The sequence below is a fragment of the Gymnodraco acuticeps genome, unplaced genomic scaffold (genome assembly GCF_902827175.1).
Source record: "Gymnodraco acuticeps unplaced genomic scaffold, fGymAcu1.1, whole genome shotgun sequence".
NCBI classification, from domain to species: Eukaryota; Metazoa; Chordata; class Actinopteri; order Perciformes; family Bathydraconidae; genus Gymnodraco; species Gymnodraco acuticeps.
In genome coordinates, this window is record NW_022990126.1 from 578,285 (window position 1) to 585,071 (window position 6,787).

A 6,787-nucleotide genomic window follows, 5' to 3' on the forward strand; every position below is an offset into this window, starting at 1 on the left:
GGTAGTACCCGATTTTGGGGCTATTTGGAAGTGTAGACAATTTCTGAAATCTGATGGCAAACCAGTACTTAACCATGTACTGGTTGCAGGCTTACTAGACACCATTCTGCTCCCATCTGAAGTTGCAGTCTGTAAATGTGCCGCACACGCAAGCAGTACAGACCCAGTTTCCCTAGGAAATGCGCCTGCTGACTCAGCCGCAAAGGCAGCTGCTCTGATTCCTCTCACACCTCACGCACACTCATTTGTTAAAATCCCTGTCTCCTCCTTCACTGACAAAATGTCATCACTGACTTCCATGCAGCAGCTAGCTACACCAGTTGAGAAGGCTCAGTGGAAGGCTGCTGGGGCTGCTTTTGACCCAACCTCCTGCATCTGGGTTGGTCCAAATTCAAATCCATGTCTCCCAAGACATTTCTTCCCTCATTTCGCTAAGTTGACACATGGGTTGGACCATGTGTCCAAAGGGAGGGATGTTAGAGTCTATAAATCAGGAGTGGTTCACAAGGGGGTTCACAGTAACAGCTCAAAAGCACTGTGAAGCATGCCTAATTTGCATCATGCACAATTCTGGTAGAGCAGTAAAGGTTACAGGACCCGGAGCACATCCACCTCCCACCAGGCAATTTGAGCACCTAATGCTGGATTTCATTGAGCTTAGCCCATCAGAGGGTAGCACTGTCTGGTGGTGGTTGACATGTGGTCCAAATGGGTTGAAGCTTTCCCAGTAAAAGCACAGACAGCAAATCATTCCTAGATGGGGACTACCAGACAACATTTCTAGCGACAATGGTTCACATTTTGCTAATGAGGCACAATAAAAAACAAACTAGCAAAATGCTGTGCAGACACAGGTCTGTCATGGACACAAGCTCTGCCCATTGTGCTGATGTACATGCGGATGAGGAAAAGAACACGGAGTCAACTCAGCCCATTTGAAATATTTTTGGGGCTCCTCCACAGATTGGACTCAAGGCTCCAGGATGTCCTCTTCCCTCCACAACTTTGTGTGAGGATGCTATGTTGTCCTATTGTGTTAACCTGTCATCCACTTTAGCAGACATCCGACATCAGGTAGCCGCAGCCTTGCCTACCCCTGCCACTGGTCCACTTCACCATCTCCAACCCGGCGACTTTGTGCTGGTCAAGGATTTCCGGAGAAAGAGCTGGAAATCCAATCATTGGCAAGGTCCCTACCAGGTGCTTCTCGTCACCCAGACAGCGGTCAAGGTCGCCGAGAGAACTACGTGGGTCCACGCCAGCCACTGCAAGGTCGTAGTCACAGGAAAGGAGAAACGGAAGAAGTAGACGACAACAAGTGACGTGTCCTAGTCACCAACGGAAGCAGACGACAACAAGTGACGTGTCCTAGTCACCAACAGAAGCAGACGACAACAAGTGACGTGTCCTAGTCACCAACGGAAGACGACAACAAGTGACGTGTCCTAGTCACCAACGGAAGCAGACGACAACAAGTGACGTGTCCTAGTCACCAACGGAAGACGACAACAAGTGACGTGTCCTAGTCACCAACGGAAGCAGACGACAACAAGTGACGTGTCCTAGTCACCAACGGAAGCAGACGACAACAAGTGACGTGTCCTAGTCACCAACGGAAGACGACAACAAGTGACGTGTCCTAGTCACCACCAGCACCACACTTGCACTACATACACTAAAACACACTACACACAATGTGTCACGAGCGAGTGCCAGCTGAGCGGTTCCATATGCCTCTGGTTCCTCGTTTGTGTTACCGGTGTGCAAAGTCTGACTGTCCGTGTCGCAAAATCGACCGAGGGAATACACACACACACCCCATGGAGCATTTCCCCCTCGTGATGAGGGCTCGCCTGGAAAGGCGACAACGCAACCGTGAGCAATGTGGATACTACTGGAGAGCCTGGACAATCATAAAATGGTTCCTCTGCATACTTGCCATGATAGTTGTGTTAGGACTAGTCCTATATTTTATGTATCCATGGTCAGCACACAGCATGTCAGCCAAAATCGAGGTATCTAAGAGGTACATGGGGAAAGCAGGGCGAAAAGCAGGGCGAACCACATGGGCAGAGGGGCTGGTCAAGACAGGGATTGGTAACATTACTCTAAGGCAGGGGTGGGGAACCTCCGGCCTCCGGGCCGTATACGGCCCGCGAGACAATTTGGTACGGCCCTCGAGGTAATTTATAAACACACGCAAAAAAGAAAAAAATGTAAGAAATCTAGACCGCAAAAAAATTAAACAAGCGAGTGCCTGTTTTTCCTGGCCAAGGTCAGGGTCCTTGAACACAACACGAGCCTAACGTGTCATCACGTGGTATATGTCTCGTCTGACAGGGGTGCAGTTCTGACGGAGAGCACCAGAATGCCACTCCAGCACTTCAGAAATTGCAGTACCGATAAGGAGCCGTACACATGCTGCAGTTTCTGCGTGGCTGTGTCTTTAGTTGTAAGCCCAGTGGCGATCTGTTCATCTGTCATACTGATCATACAGTCAATAACTTCTTTGTTATTATCATCTGGTTAGCTAGCTATGCTAACGAATATAAGAAGCTTTTTCTACAACCAGTGAGGTAAAGGCACATCTTTATATGATCATTATAGTTATACAAAAATAAGAGAATAAAGTAAACGGGTATAAAATACTATATGACAGTAAAAAAAAGTTGTTATTAATAAAGAAGAATAAAGTTTGAAAGGGGAGTGATTTGTAAAATATTCATAAAGAAAAAGTAAATCTGTTTACAGTTCTGTTTCATATGGGTGTTGAGAGATGTTTCCATAGATCTCCTAATGTTGCTCTCAAAGTGCACCAGATTGATGCTTTTAAATTCAACATTTAAAAAAAATATCTTCCCGGGGGAGCATGCCCCCGGACCCCCCTAGAGGAGGTTAGGTCCCCCCCCACTTAAATCATGTCCACATAGGAAACTAAATACATTTGCACACATCTTGTGTCCATATCTTTCTGTTTTGGTGGTCACGCCACACCGTGCACGTGCATGCATGCGCGAGTCATGGTGAGATATCTGGATTAAGAGGTTGCTTTTTCTTTGCACAGAATGAAATGAATGGGCTGTGATTTTAGTTTTTTTAAGCAGAGGTCAATAATTTGTACGGCCCTCTGAGGATATTGTAAAAATTGAAATGGCCCTTGAGAGGAAAAAGGTTCCCCACCCCTGCTCTAAGGGATGGGGAAGATAGCACAGTACAGTTAGACCCGTGCGACTACATGCATTGCCCCGACCCTAAGAAACTGGGGTGGGCAGATGCCTACATATGCTATGTCGAGAGTGACAGTCACACCGCCACTCACTGCTCGGCGGGCTGGACTTTTGTTTTATGGACCACCGCGTACACCGATTGGGGTTATACCCTATGGGACGACAAAACAAACATCAAAGAGAGATTGTCTATCTCCAAGGTCAATTCATCAAGCCCCGTTATCCTGTTGCAACTACAGGCTGCCCAGATATCAGACGGGGGTTATTATGTTGTCTGTATGTATGTATCCGGCACCGACCCGTGTGGCACATTTTACATAGACATCGCGCCCAAAACTCAGACCCCCGAAAAGGGTAAGCAGCCTTTGACGCAACTGTTGACATCCATAGGTACATCTACACTTCTAAAACGTAACCTATACATAGGCCATAACGACATAGCAACATTGATGTGGTTCAGACTAGTAATGGGAACACCGGTAACGTCTGGTGGCACACCCTGAGATCATTCTTGCAGGCCGCAGGACAAAATGGGTCATGTTATGCATGCACCCTTTTTCCCCAGGACTCATCAATGTCAGTGCCAGTTCGTCCGCGCTCTCTGACCCAGGTTGAACACCTCTGCGCGTTTATGGCTCTGACAAGGCCCATCAAGGGTGAAGACCGCGTAACCGAGTGGCGTTATGCCAGGCCGCTTCCCCCACCATCTAACTCCCCTCTGCGTGCATCTACGTTTGATACCACATACGCAAAGTACCAACCCGTCAGCCATGTGCACCCCAGCCATTTGAGAGGGATGAAACACAGCCTCTGCATCCAGAGAGTGTACCACAAAACGTCTCTTACACCACCTTATTTTTTCCTAGGCACTACTACTGGTTGTACTCGTATCCTACGGAACACGTGCAGTTACGGTGCTTACAATATCTCGTATTGTCGCATAGTCGGTGCCCCTGGAAGAATCCTTTCTAACGTAGCATTCCCTGATGTTAACCATATTTCCCTCCAACTGGCCTGGCCCAGTGATGCTGCGACAAGCTCTATCAAGTTCTGGCTCCCCTCTGGATAGGTACATGCACTCTAGTGGATTTGAGTCCAGCATGGTATCCTCAGCTTTCGTTCAGTATACTGCTATTCCATTACACGACAATCCTTTGCGCCACAGTGAGATAGACCAGCTAGAATCAGAAGAGTCTGATTCCGACACTACAATATAATCAATATAATCATGTGAATCGAGTGTACTCTCCTCTTATGCTTACATTATATTGGAGTCTGTCCTCCACAAAAACAGCCAGTTTTCTATGATATATTTGTGATGTGTTTACTTAAACCAGCGATGGAGTGTATTCATTGATGTGTTATATCAGTCAATCCTGTCGTTTGTTTTTGTATTGATCAAGTATGATCAAAAGGGGAGAATGTAGTGGACATTTTTATTATATCCTTATATGCTTAAACCAAATGCTTCTCAACACATTGTAAAACACCTATATCATTTCCTGAGATGTACTGTTTTCTTCTTATACTCCACTGTGGGTTTATTCCCAAGCACTTCAAGGCCACAGAGCTGATTTGGCTACTAGGTTGAGACTCACACAAAGTCACACAAGAACCGTTATACTATCTACAGCTCAAGGACAGGTGTCTAATAACAATATGACCGTGTGAAGACAGATTTCTGAACTTCCCACTCTTTCTTATATATAAGCTTTGCTATTTTTTATATCTGCGCACACTCACGCAGACTATGCTATACTCTGTGAGACCTGTGTCTATGTATTGTATCTTATGTATTTGAAGCTTCAAATAAATAACCAGAAAGACAACTCTGTCTGATTCACCATTTATTTGTTTTGATCACTCTGACTTGTACTCTCCACAGTGTTGGGTCTCAGATTTCCATAACATGATCCCTGTCATAAAGGAACCAATCATTCCATACAGTAATACTACTTTGATAGATTTACCATTTCAGACTTTTTACCTTTACCTTCTTTTGTTATTGCATGCCACCACCACTCTTCTTCTTCTCTGATAATGTTGTTTGAAAATCTTATTATTTGCCAAAAGTAATGTCCCATTGGACCTAATTGACATGTTGATCAGATCTGTAATACAACATTTCATTTCTCTATAAAGAAAGTTGTGTTTGCACGACACACGTGTGACACACGTGTGAAAGTTTGAAAAAGCACTTCAACAAAACAAAAGTCTGATTGTAAATGACCCTCCCATCTCACTTGATTAATTACAACATTTTCCCAAAGAGAGTGATGAAATTCTTGAAGCAAAGAACCGGAACACAAGTAGTACACTGGAGAGCTTTGAACTGATGTCCTACAATGAAGACTTTTTGGAAGTTATGGGCAGAGAATTTACTTTGACACCACAGTGATCCCTCCTCTGCCCAAATCAACTCTGAATTTCTGTCTCCCAAACCGAGGCCTCGGTCAGATAAGGTTTCTTTTCTGACTCGTAGCATAGCAGAATGTTTACAACCTTGATTATTATTCATATTCAGAACACAGCTGATGAATAGAGCCTGAGAAAACAGCCGCATGCTTATCGTCGTACAGTAGGTTAAATCACGTTGTTACCAATGAGACTATGGCCACAATTTATGGGTTTTGTCTTATTCAACACAGCATGAAGTTCGTTTCGTAAATTACTCATTTAGAGTAAACTAGACCTCAAAGCAGGGTCTGAATGTATCAGAATGAGTCGGAGCTCCAACAGAGGCACACTAGAGGAGCAAAGAAAACCTACTGCTAGCTAGAGTGGAGCGTGTAAAATGCTAGCTAGGTAAAGCACACACCTATTCTGTTGGTACATTGCCTGCCTAGCTGTTGGGCAGTGATGCGAGGGAAGCCAGTAACAACAAGGAGACACAGCAAAGGTTTTGTCCATTACTCTCTGTCACCACAAGTCTTCTCAGAGAAAGAGAAGGAGGGGTAAAGTAAACACAGGGAGAGCAGACAGACCTTTGTTCAGGTGTGTAAGGTGTACACACCTGAGAGTGAATGCCAGATGCCTAAAGGGAATAGCGGTTTAAATGTACAATACAAGATATTAAAGCACCACTTCATCCATCTGGGATATTAGTACAAACAGCCGACACATGTCTGCTGCTTTTCACTTTATGCTACGGTGCAAGGCTTGACATCTTTTTGATTGGTTGCATTTAAAAAAACAAAAACAATGATTCATTCATTTCTTTTAAGGTTATATCTTTTCAAATATTCTGTAGTTTGCATTGAATGCAACCGGAGTCTTCTTTTACCAACAAGCAGATGTACAGTATAGAGTGATTCTACAGCCATGCTTGCCATTCCCTCTCCTCATGCCTGAACCAAACCAACGGACATAACGAACACCAGCCAAACAGAGGCAGGGTTATGGACACGCACACTGCATCCTTTGAGTGGACTTTTTTTTTTTTTTTTTTTTTTAAAGTATCAAAACCGGATCTGATTTCGGTAAGGTATACCGTGGCCACCAGTAACCGGTATTTCGGTAATACCGGATACCGGTATGCCTATGTCAATCATCTGGCGCCA

At 44.8% G+C, this 6,787-nt stretch overlaps 1 long non-coding RNA gene across 1 annotated transcript; it reads left to right on the forward strand.

The window, feature by feature from the left end:
• Positions 1-1,792: 1,792 nt before the first annotated feature.
• Positions 1,793-4,253, forward strand: LOC117546485. Its single transcript, XR_004569012.1, has 3 exons — positions 1,793-1,999; positions 2,895-2,899; positions 3,996-4,253. It is a non-coding gene; the product is annotated as an uncharacterized LOC117546485 (long non-coding RNA).
• The last annotated feature ends 2,534 nt before the right edge of the window (positions 4,254-6,787 follow it).